This window comes from Triticum aestivum, chromosome 7A, assembly GCF_018294505.1.
Source record: "Triticum aestivum cultivar Chinese Spring chromosome 7A, IWGSC CS RefSeq v2.1, whole genome shotgun sequence".
Lineage (NCBI taxonomy): Eukaryota > Viridiplantae > Streptophyta > Magnoliopsida > Poales > Poaceae > Triticum > Triticum aestivum.
Window position 1 is genome coordinate 303,410,876 of NC_057812.1, and position 11,040 is coordinate 303,421,915.

Sequence of the window (11,040 nt, forward strand, 5' to 3'; positions counted from 1 at the left end):
GGCTGGTGAACGACCCACTTCTGATACCTAGCATGCTGCTGTTGCTTCTTCAGTATGGAACATGTGGATCGTTCCTTCTCTAAACTAGTGCTCCCGCATGCTGTTGTTCTATATTGGTCAATGCTAATGGTGCAGCGCTGTTGCTGCTCTCTTTCAGTAACTAATGTAGCTTCTTTCTCTAAGTGAAGGTCGTTGCTGCTCTCTATCCATGTGCTACTCTCTCTCTCTGCTTCTCTCTATGTGTGTGTGTGTCTGTTACAGTTGGAGCAGCACCTAATTATTGTGGATTTTGTGGTCAAATAACCTTTGTCAAGTGTGATGATTCTTCGTACGTTTGTGCAAAAGTAAAAAATATACTATATATGTTTCTTCTTGGAATTTGATGTTCTCAAGCTTCTCGTTGTAATTCCCGTGAGGCAAAATTCTCTAGCAGTACTACAGAAAAAATGTTTTGTAGAAAAAAAGATCAATTAAAAAATATATATGCTGCAAATATGTTTAGTATCTATTATATGTCCATGTATTATTGTTTGTTTATCAAAAAAAGAAATTAGGAAAAGCAGGGAGATCATAAAAAAAAGAACATACAGTAAACGAAAAGTATGGAATTAATGGAGGAACATGGTTAGTCCACAAAAAGAAGATATAATTACCGAACTTCAAAGATTGTGGTCACTCAAGTTCGAAATGAGGAAAATAAACACATTAAAAATAACAGAAGAAGTCAAAGCGATTATATTAAAAAAGGGATTTTTCCATTTCTAAAATAATTCTAGAAGTTCAGACGTGCTAACTAGAGAAGTAGAGACAACATGTTAGAAGAAAAAATGGTTAGACAAACACAACAAAACACATGGAATTAAGAAAAAAACACATCATAGGTGTACACACAAAAAAGTAGATATAATATTGGTTGAAGCTCATTTGTTTTCGTATAAACATGCAAAATTTGGAAAAAAAAAACTAGAGGTTCAAATTTAAATAATGGAGAAGTTCAATATTTATTACAATATCAAGAAGGTCAAATTGAAAAAACCGAGCAGTTCAAAAAGTTTATAAAACATATTTTTCTTCTTTTAAAAATAAAACATATAAGTTCAACTTTAAATAATTTAGCAGTTCGATATTTATTACATAACTATGACTTTTCACGTTACTGATCAATAAAACCAAGAAGTCCAAAATTAAATAATTGAAGGCTAAATATTAAAACCAAGAAGTTCAATTTGAAAAAAAGGAGTAGTTCAATGTATATAAAAAACTCAGGTTTTCACATTACTAGAGAATAAAACCAAGAAGTTCAATTGGAAAGAGAGTAGTTTGATATTTATTTGAAAAATAATCGGATTTTCTAGTTACTAAAGAATAAAACCAATATGTTCAATTTCAAATAACAAAGAAGTTCGATGTTTCTAAAAAACCTCCAATTTTCACATTTCTAAAAAATACACAATGAAGTTCAAATAAAAAAGTTAAAGCAGTTCGATGCCTATAAAAAAAACTCAGACATTTTCATGTAACCGAGAGAAGTTCATGTTGATAACTGCCATAAATGCACGTATGGCATGGTGTGCATTTTGTATGAAAAAAGAGTGAAAAAGCAAAGGCTAAAAGTTTTGTTGCTAGAAGTTCAAGTTTTTGGCCCGAGAAAGTTCAAAAATTCTTTTGCGAGAGGTTGAACAAACATACGAAACAAAAGTCAAGGTGAAATCGGCAGGAAATTCAGCTACTACACGGAATGCGTTTCACACAAGAATATATGAATAGAAAACAAAGAGCTTAAAACGTTTGTTGCAAGAAGTTCACATGCTCCTACTATAATAGTTCAAGATCTCTAGTGCGAGACGCCCGACCTTCATCTACATGTAAAAAAGGCAAAAACGACATTGTTTTTGCCATTTTTAAAACTGCTCTCAAACGATAAAAAATTGTAACATGTGTCTACATGAAAAAGATGCTCCTATTCATAAGCTTTCCAACGGTATATCATATGCTATATTCCGATTAATGGTTTAAAAGTTTTATGTATACCGTTAAAAACACATTTTTATGCACTCAAAAAATATTTTGAACCCTCGTGAGTATGAAAAACTAAACAACACGAAAAAGTTGCGTGTTTTCAACAGCTTTCCATCGGTATATCATTTGCTTAATTCCGGTAAGTAGTTGGGGAGTTACGGGCAAAAACAACACGTGGAAAACAGAGTGAAGTTCAAACGGGACTGCTCCAGAAGTTCAACTTCTTCACGCAGTGCATTTCCGGAGACTCTGTTTCTGCGATGAAGGCAGAACACATGATCTAAGAAGTTTAGATTGAAAACTGCCAGAAGTTCACGTACTACTCGGTGTGCATTTGTATGAAAAAAGAATGAAAAAGCAAAGGTTGTAAGTTTTGTTGCTAGAAGTTCAAGTGCTTGGCCCGAGAAAGTTTATAAAATTCTTTTAAGAGAGGTTGAACAAAAATATGTGATAGAAGTTCAAGGTAGAAACAGAAGTTCAACTACTGCACGAAACGTGTTTCAGATAAGAATATAAGAATAGAAAACAAAAAGCTTAAAAAGTTTGTTGAAAGAAGTTCAAGTGCTATGTCCGGGGAAGTCCAAAATTCTTGCGAGAGAGGTTCACCTTGTATTTCCATGTTCAAAAACATAAAAAAGAAATTGTTTTTTTACGTTTTAAAATAATTCTATTAATCCACAAAGAAGTTCAATTATTATTTGGGAGAAATTTGATTTCAAAAAGAAAATAAAAATTCAAATTATTAAAATGGAAAAAGTTCATGTACTACATGGTGTGTGTTTAATATGAGAAAAATGAATTAAAGGCACGGTCCAACTTTGTTGTTGTTATAAGTTCAAGGCCTCGGTCGGAGAAAGTTAAAAAAATTATTGTGAAAGAGGTTTGTACAAAAAAGGAATATCATTTGTGTAACACTCACGAATGGATGAGAAAATTAAAAACGAAAATACGTCACAGAAGTTCAACGTGAAAACAGCAGGAAGCTCAACTACCACACTGAATGAATTCCAGATGAAAAACTTTTAAAATCGTCGGGAGTATGAAAAAAGGATCAACATGGGAATGTTGCGTGTTTATATAAGCTTTCCACCGGTATATCACTTGCTCAATTCCGGTGAGTGTTGTCGGTTTCAAAACCGGCGGATCTCGGGTAGGGGGTCCCGAACCACGCGTCTAGGATTGATGGTAATAGGAGACGGGGGACACGATGTTTACCCAGGTTCGGGTACTCTCTATGGAGGTAATACCCTACGTCCTGCTTAATTGATCTTGATGAATATGAGTGTTACAAGAGTTGATCTACCACGAGATCGTAATGGCTAAACCCTAGAAGCCTAGCCTGTATGACTATGGTAATGAGTATCTGCTTTCTGGACTAACCCCTCCGGTTTATATAGACACCCGGGGGATCTAGGGTTTACATAGAGTCGGTTACATAAGAAGGGATCTTCATCTTCGGTCGCCAAGCTTGCCTTCCACGCCAAGGAGAGTCCAATCCGGACACTGGTACAGTCTTCGGCCTTCATTTCTTCACAACCCATCAGTCCGACCCATGGATAACAGGCCGGACGCCCGAGGACCCCTTAGTCCAAGACTCCCTCAGTAGCCCCTGAACCTGGCTTCAATGACGAGGAGTCCGGCGCGCCGATTGTCTTCAGCATTGCAAGGCAGGTTCCCTTCTATCCAAACTTCAAGATAGTCTTCAGATGCGATGATAGTCTCCGTACCTGTCACACACACCATACATAACCACAGAGAGAATATATTTTTACACAAGTCTAATCTGCCGACAGCTTTTTACAATATGACATCACGTCTGTCCGGTCATAATTTCGAACCGTTTTTCGTCTGCCGCTCCACGTTTCGAGAGGCGGTTGCCATTGGCATGTTTTGTCGAAGCAGAGATCTGTTGGAAATATGCCCTAGAGGCAATAATAAATTAGTTATTATTATATTTCCTTGTTCATGATAATCGTTTATTATCCATGCTAGAATTGTATTGATAGGAAACTCAGATACATGTGTGGATACATAGACAACACCATGTCCCTAGTAAGCCTCTAGTTGACTAGCTCGTTGATCAATAGATGGTTACGGTTTCCTGACCATGGACATTGGATGTCGTTGATAACGGGATCACCTCATTAGGAGAATGATGTGATGGACAAGACCCAATCCTAAGCCTAGCACAAAGATCATGTAGTTCGTATGCTAAAGCTTTTCTAATGTCAAGTATCATTTCCTTAGACCATGAGATTGTGCAACTCCCGGATACCGTAGGAGTGCTTTGGGTGTGCCAAACGTCACAACGTAACTGGGTGGCTATAAAGGTACACTACGGGTATCTCCGAAAGTGTCTGTTGGGTTGGCACGAATCGAGACTGGGATTTGTCACTCCGTGTGACGGAGAGGTATCTCTGGGCCCACTCGGTAGGACATCATCATAATGTGCACAATGTGATCAAGGAGTTGATCACGGGATGATGTGTTATGGAACGAGTAAAGAGACTTGCCGGTAACGAGATTGAACAAGGTATCGGGATACCGACGATCGAATCTCGGGCAAGTATCGTACCGCTAGACGAAGGGAATTGTATACGGGATTGATTAAGTCCTTGACATCGTGGTTCATCCGATGAGATCATCGTGGAACATGTGGGAACCAACATGGGTATCCAGATCCCGCTGTTGGTTATTGACCGGAGAACGTCTCGGTCATCTCTGCATGGTTCCCGAACCCGTAGGGTCTACACACTTAAGGTTCGGTGATGCTAGGGTTGTAGGGATATGTATATGCAGTAACCCGAATGTTGTTCGGAGTCCCGGATGAGATCCCGGACGTCACGAGGAGTTCCGGAATGGTCCGGAGGTAAAGAATTATATATAGGAAGTGCTATTTCGGCCATCGGGACAAGTTTCGGGGTCACTGGTATTGTACCGGGACCACCGGAAGGGTCCCGGGGGTCCACCGGGTGGGGCCACCTATCCCGGAGGGCCCCATGGGCTGAAGTGGGAAGGGATCCATCCCAAAGTGGGCTGGGGCGCCACTTCCCCCTAGGGCCCATGCGCCTAGGGTGGGGGAAACCCTAAAGGAAGAGTCCTAGGAGGGGAAGGCACCTCCTAGGTTCCTTGGGGAGGAGGGATTCCTCCCCTTGGCCGCACCCCCTAGGAGATTAGATCTCCTAGGGCTGGCGCCCCCCCCCTTGGCCCTCCTATATATAGTGGGGAGATGGAGGACTTCTAAGTTTTGAGCCTTTGGTGCCTCCCTCTCCCTCTCCAACACATCCTCCTCCTCCATAGTGCTTAGCGAAGCCCTGCCGGAGTACTGCAGCTCCATCACCACCACGCCGTCGTGCTGCTGCTGGAGCCATCTTCCTCAACCTCTCCTCCCCCCTTGCTGGATCAAGAAGGAGGAGACGTCGCTGCTCCGTACGTGTGTTGAGCGCGGAGGTGCCGTCCGTTCGGCGCTAGGATCATCGGTGATTTGGATCACGACGAGTACGACTCCATCAACCCCGTTCTCTTGAACGCTTCCGCGCGCGATCTACAAGGGTATGTAGATCCACTCCTCTCTCGTTGTTAGATGACTCCATAGATTGATCTTGGTGACACGTAGGAAAATTTTGAATTTATGCTACGTTCACCAACAGTGGCATCATGAGCTAGGTCTATGCGTAGTTTCTATGCACGAGTAGAACACAAAGTAGTTGTGGGCGTTGATTTTGTTCAATATGCTTACCGTTACTAGTCCAATCTTGATTCGGTGGCATTGTGGGATGAAGCGGCCTAGACCGACCTTACACGTACTCTTACGTGAGACTGGTTCCACCGACTGACATGCACTAGTTGCATAAGGTGGCTAGCGGGTGTCTGTCTCTCCCACTTTAGCCGGATCGGATTCGATGAAAAGGGTCCTTATGAAGGGTAAATAGCAATTGGCATATCACGTTGTGGTTTTTGCGTAGGTAAGAAACGTTCTTGCTAGAAACCCATAGCAGCCACGTAAAACATGCAAACAACAATTAGAGGACGTCTAACTTGTTTTTGAAGGGTATGCTATGTGATGTGATATGGCCAAAGGATGTGATGAATGATATATGTGATGTATGAGATGATCATGTTCTTGTAATAGGAATCACGACTTGCATGTCGATGAGTATGACAACCGGCAGGAGCCATAGGAGTTGTCTTTATTTATTTATGACCTGCGTGTCAACATAAACGTCATGTAATTACTTTACTTTATTGCTAACCGTTAGCTGTAGAAGTAGAAGTAATAGTTGGCGAGACAACTCTATGAAGACACGATGATGGAGATCATGATGATGGAGATCATGGTGTCATGCCGGTGACAAGATGATCATGGAGCCCCAAGATGGAGATCAAAGGAGCTATATGATATTGGCCATATCATGTCACTATTTGATTGCATGTGATGTTTATCATGTTTATGCATCTTATTTTCTTAGAACGACGGTAGTAAATAAGATGATCCCTCATTAAAATTTCAAGAAAGTGTTCCCCCTAACTGTGCACCGTTGCGACAGTTCGTTGTTTCGAAGCACCACGTGATGATCGGGTGTGATAGATTCTAACGTTCACATACAATGGGTGTAAGACAGATTTACACACGCGAAACACTTAGGTTGACTTGACGAGCCTAGCATGTGTACAGACATGGCCTCGGAACACAGAAGACCGAAAGGTCGAGCATGAGTCGTATGGTAGATACGATCAGCATGAAGATGTTCACCGATGTTGACTAGTTCGTCTCACGTGATGATCGGACACGGCCTAGTTGACTCGGATCATGTAATCACTTAGATGACTAGAGGGATGTCTATCTGAGTGGGAGTTCATAAGATGAACTTGTTTATCCTGAACATAGTCAAAAAGGATTTTGCAAATTATGTCATAGCTCGCGCTTTAGTTCTACTGTTTAGATACGTTCCTAGAGAAAATTTAGTTGAAAGTTGATAGTAGCAATTATGCGGACTAGGTCCGTAAACTAAGGATTGTCCTCATTGCTTCATAGAAGGCTTATGTCCTTAATGCACCGCTCAGTGTGCTGAACCTCGAACGTTGTCTGTGGATGTTGCGAACATCTGACATACACATTTTGATAACTACGTGATAGTTCAGTTAAACGGCTTAGAGTTGAGGCACCAAAGACGTTTTGAAACGTCGCGAAACATATGAGATGTTTCGAGGGCTGAAATTGGGATTTCAGGCTCGTGCCCACGTCAAGAGGTATAAGACCTCCGACGATTTTCTTAGCCTGCAAACTAAGGGAGAAAAGCTCAATTGTTGAACTTGTGCTCAGATTGTCTGAGTACAACAATCGCTCGAATCGAGTGGGAGTTGATCTTCCAGATGAGACAGTGATGGTTCTCCATAGTCACTACCACCAAGCTATTAGAGCTTCGTGATGAACTATAATATATCAGGGACATATATGATGATCCTTGAGATATTCGCGATGTTTGACACCGCGAAAGTAGAAATCAAGAAGGAGCATCAATTGCTGATGGTTGGTGAAACCACTAGTTTCAAGAAGGGCAAGGGAACAAAGGGATACTTCATGAAACGGCAATTTAGCTGCTGCTCTAGTGAAGAAACCCAAGGTTGAACCCAAACCCGAGACTGAGTGCTTCTGTAATAAGGGGAACATCCACTGGAGCAGAATTACCCTAGATACTTGGTAGATGAGAAGGCTGGCAAGGTCGATAGAAGTATATTGGATATACATTGTGTTGATGTGTACTTTACTAGTACTCCTAGTAGCACCAGGGTATTAGATACCGGTTCGGTTGCTAAGTGTTAGTAACTCAAAACAAAAGGCTACGGAATAAACAGAGACTAGCTAAAGGTGAGCTGACGATATGTGTTGGAAGTGTTTCCAGGGTTGATATGATCAAGCATCGCACGCTCCCTCTACCATCGAGATTGGTGTTAAACCTGAATAATTGTTATTTGGTGTTTGCGTTGAGCATAGACATGATTGGATTATGTCTATCGCAATACGGTTATTCATTTAAGGAGAATAATGGTTACTCTGTTTATTTGAATAATACCTTCAATGGTCTTACACCCAAAATGAATGGTTTATTAAATCTCGATCATAGTGATACACATGTTCATGCCAAAAGATAGTAATGATAGTACCACCTACTTGTGGCACTGCCACGTAAGTCATATCGGTATAAAACGCATGAAGAAGCTCCATGTTGATGGATCTTTGGACTCACTCATTTTTGAAAGGATTGAGACATGCGAACCATGTCTATTGGTGTATATGCATGAAGAAACTCCATGCAAATGGACCGTTTGGACTCACTTGATTTTGAATCACTTGAGACATGCAAATCATACCACATGGGCAAGATGACTGAAAGCCTCGTTTTTCAGTAAAATGGAACTAGAAAGCAACTTGTTGGAAGTAATACATTTTGATGTGTGCAGTCCAATGAGTGCTGAGGCGTGTAGTGGACGTCGTTATGTTCTTACTTCACAGATGGTTTGAGTAGATGTTGAGTACATTTACTTGATGAATCACGAGTCTGAATTATTGAAAGGTTCAAGTAATTTCAGGGTGAAGTTGAAAGATCGTCGTGACAAGAGGATAAAATATCTATGATATGATCATAGAGATGAATATCTGAATTACGAGTTTGGCACAGAATTAAGACATTGTGGAAGTTGTTTCACAACCAATACAGCCAGGAACACCATGGTGTGATGGTGTGTCCGTACATCATAACTGCACCCTATCGGATATGATGCATACCATGATGTCTCTTATCGAATTACCACGATAGTTTATGGGTTAGGCATTAGAGACAACCACATTCACTTTAAATAGGGCACCACATAATTCCGATGAGATGACACCGTATGAACTATGGTTTAGAGAAACCTAAGCTGTCATTTCTTAAAAGTTTGGGGTTGCGACGCTTATGTGAAAAAGTTTCAGGCTGATAATCTCGAACCCAAAGCGGATAAATGCATCTTCATAGGACACCCAAAACAGTTGGGTATACCTCCTGTCTCAGATCCGAAAGCAATAAGGGATTGTTTCTAGAATCGGGTCCTTTCTCGAGGAAAAGTTTCTCTCGAAAGAATTGAGTGGGAGGATGGTGGAGACTTGATGAGGTTATTGAACCATCTCTTCAACTAGTTGGTAGGGCACAGGAAGTTGTTCCTGTGGCACCTACACCAATTGAAGTGGAAGCTTATGATAGTGATCATGAAACTTCAGATCAAGTCACTACCAAACCTCGTAGGATGACAAGGATGAGTACTACTTCAGAGTGGTATGTGATCCTGTCTTGGAAGTCATGTTGCTAGACAACAATGAACCTACGAGCCATGGAGAAGCGATGGTGGGCCCGGATTCCGATAAATGGCCCGAGGCCATAAAATCGGAGAGAGGATCCATGTATGAAAACAAAGTGTAGACTTTGGCAGAACGGCTCGATGGTCGTAAGGCTATTGAGTACAGATGGATTTTAAAAGGAAGACGGACAATGATGGTAAGTATCACCATTAAGAAAGCTTGACTTGTCGTTAAGATTTTTTCCGACAAGTTCAAGGAGTTGACTATGATGAGACTTTCTCACTCGTAGCGATGCTAAGAGTCTGTTGGAATTATATTAGCGATTACTGCATTATTTATGAAATCTTGCAGATAGGATGTCAAAACATTGTTTCCTCGACGATTTTCTTGAGGAAAGGTTGTATGTGATACAACCGGAAGGTTTTGTCAATCCTGAAAGATGCTAATAAGTATGCAAAGCTCCAGCAATCCTTCTAAGGACTGGAGTAAGCATCTCGGAGTTGGAATGTATGCTTTGATGAGATGATCAAAGATTTTGGGTGTATACAAAGTTTATGAGAAACTTGTATTTCCAAAGAAGTAAGTGGGAGCACCATAGAATTTCCGATGAGTATGTGTTGTTAACATGTTGTTGATCGGAAATGATGTAGAATTTCTAGAAAGCATGCAGAGTTATTTGAAAAGTGTTTTTTAATGGAAAGCCTGGATTAAGCTACTTGAACGTTGAGCATCAAGATCTATAAGGATAGATCAAAACGCTTAATGGTACTTTCAAATGAGCACATACCTTGACATGATCTTGAAGGTGTTCAAGATGGACCAGTCAAAGAAGGAGTTCTTGCCTGAGTTGTAAGGTATGAAGTTAAGACTTAAAGCTCGACCATGGCAAAAGAGAGAGAAAGGACGAAGGTCGTCCCCTATGCTTAAGATATAGGATCTACAGTATGCTATGCTGTGTACCGCACCTGAAATGTGCCTTGCCATGAGTCAGTCAAGGGGTACAAGAGTGATCCAAGAATGGATCACAAGACAGCGGTCAAAGTTATCCTTAGTAACTAGTGGACTAAGGAATTTTCTCGATTATGGAGGTGGTAAAAGAGTTCGTCGTAAAGGGTTACGCCGATGCAAACTTTGACACTAATCCAGATTATTCTGAGTAGTAAACTGGATTCATATAGTAGAACAGTTATTTGGAATAGCTCCAAATGTAGCGTAGTAGTTGCATCTACAAGATGACATAGAAATTTGCGAAGTACATACAGATCTGAAAGATTCAGACCCGTTGACTATAATATCTCTCACAAGCATAACATGATCAAACCCAGAACTCATCGAGTGTTAATCACATGGTAATGTGAACTAGATTATTGACTCTAGTAAACTCTTTGGGTGTTAGTCACATGGGGATGTGACCTTGAGTGTTAATCACATATCGATGTGAACTGGATTATTGACTCTAGTGCAAGTGGGAGACTGTTGGAAATATGCCCTAGAGGCAATAATAAATTAGTTATTATTATATTTCCTTGTTCATGATAATCGTTTATTATCCATGCTAGAATTGTATTGATAGGAAACTCAGATACATGTGTGGATACATAGACAACACCATGTCCCTAGTAAGCCTCTAGTTGACTAGCTCGTTGATTAATAGATGGTTACGGTTTCCTGACCATGGACATTGG